This window comes from Phodopus roborovskii, unplaced genomic scaffold, assembly GCF_943737965.1.
Source record: "Phodopus roborovskii unplaced genomic scaffold, PHOROB, whole genome shotgun sequence".
Classification (NCBI taxonomy): Eukaryota; Metazoa; Chordata; class Mammalia; order Rodentia; family Cricetidae; genus Phodopus; species Phodopus roborovskii.
Genome location: NW_026126475.1, coordinates 38097 through 40477, shown reverse-complemented (window position 1 = coordinate 40477; position 2381 = coordinate 38097).

Sequence of the window (2381 nt, the reverse complement as noted above, 5' to 3'; positions counted from 1 at the left end):
AATGTAGGCAAAAGATAATCTCCCTATACAAGAAACCATGGGTAATGGAGGTCAAATATATTCACAATACCACTGCCAAAATCAAATCTAAAACAAACAAGCATCACTAATCAATGGCCTTTACTCACCCCCAATATTAATGGTCTTAACTCACCTATAAAAAGACACAGGCTAACAGAATGGATACGAAGAAAGAATGCATCCTTCGGCTACATACAAGAAACACATCTAAGTTTCAAAGATAGACATTACTTCAGGGTAAAAGGTTGGGGAATATCTTCCAATCAAATGTACACAAGAAGCAAGAAGGCATGGCTATCCTAATATCTAACAAGTTAGACTTCAAACCAAAATTAATCAAAAGAGATGAAGATGCTCATTTAGTATTCATTGCAGGAGAAATCCTTCATCACAAAGTCTCAATTCTGAAAATTTATGCCCAAAATACAAAGGAACCCAGAGTAAACCAACTGCCAACATCAAAATGAAAGGAGAGAAGCTTAAGGTGATTACTCTAAAATCACGAGCAAGACAAGGCTGCCCTCTCTCTCAATATCTCTTCAATATTGTACGTGAAATTCTAGCTAAAGCTATAAGACAAGAAAAGGAGATAAAAGGGATCCATATTGGAAAGGAAGAAGTCAAACTATCACTATTTGAAGATGATATGATAGCTTAATATAGCTTAATAAGCAACCCAATAAACTCTACCAAGGAACTCCTATAGCTGATAAACATCTTCAGCACACTAGCAGGGTACAAGATAAACTCAAAATAATCAGTAGCCCTACTTTTTTGAGACAACAATGATATTGAGAAGGAAATCAGAGAAACATAACACTTTACAATAGCCAGAAACAACATAAAGTATCTTGGAGGAACACTTCCCAAACAAATAAGACTCATATAATAAAAATTTGTGGCTCTAAAGAAAGAAATTAAAGAAGAAACCAGAATATGGAAAGATCTCCCATGCTCTTGAATAGGTAGTATAAATAGTAAAAATGGCAATCTTGCCAAAAGCAATCTAGAGATTCAAAGCAATATCCATTAAAAACCCACCACAATTCATCACTGACCTTGAAGGGATAATAATCAACTTTTTATGGAAAAACAAAAGACCCAGCATAGCCAAAACAGCCCTGTACAATAAAAGAATTTCAAAGGCATCACCATCCCTGACTTTAAGCTCTACTACAGAGCTATACTCCTGAAAACAGCCTGGAATTGCCACAAAAACACAAAAACAAAAACAAAAAAAAAAAACAAAACAGGTAGAGCATGGAATGGATTTCAAAAACCTGACACAAACCCACATACGTATGAACACCTGATTTTCTACAAAACATATAAAACAATACAATGGGATGAGGAAATCATCTTCAACAAATGGTGCTGGCACATTTGGATGATGATGTTTAGAAGACTGCAGATAGACCCAAGTCTGTAGTCATACACAAATCTATGGTCCAAATGGATCAAAGACCTCAACATCAATCCAAACACACTGAACCTCTTAGAAGAGAAAGTAGGAGGTACCCTTGAACAAATTGTTATAGGAGACCACTTCCTGAACATAACTCCAGGGGCACAGACACTGAGAGCAACAAGTAATAAATGGGACCTCTTCAAACTTAGAAGGTTCTGTAAGGCAAAGGACACAGTGGAAAGACAAAATGGCAGGCAACAGACTGGGAAAAGATTTTATGTAAGGAGTAAGGTTTTTCTGCCTGCCACGGGTCTGGTCCTGCCATAACGCCAGCACCAATTAACACACAGAGACTCTATATTTGACATAATGCTATTGGCCTGGTACTAGTTTCTTATCTGCTAGCTCTGTCTTAAGTATTAACCCATTTCTGCTGATCTATGTATGTTCATGTGGTCTTCTTACTGAGGAGCATACCGGCATTCTGCTTCCTCCAGACTCTCGATGCTGACTCCTCCTTCCAACTTCCTCTTTCCTCCTTGTCTCTTAGTCCCTCCTATCTTCCTTTCCTATTGGCCAACATTTACAGAATGGCATCTCCCATCAATTTTCACCAATAGTACATCAGACAATGGGCTGATCTCCAAAATATACAAACAACTCCAAAAAACTAATCAACAAAACACCAAACAGCCCTATAAAAAATGGTATAGACCAGCAGAGGAACTAGGATACAAGGTGTATTCTAAGAGATTCATATGAAGTCCCTCACAGAACCAGGAAGGGACAAGTCCCCCAGAGCTCAGGGGAAGTGGGGGGGGCAGCGAATGGAGAGAGTAGTAGGAGAAAACGAGGGGGAGGAAAGGAAATCATGTGCGACCAGGAAATTGACCTGGTTAGGAATAGAAGACAGGAAAGAGAGACACAAAGAGAGAGAGAGACATAATAGAGG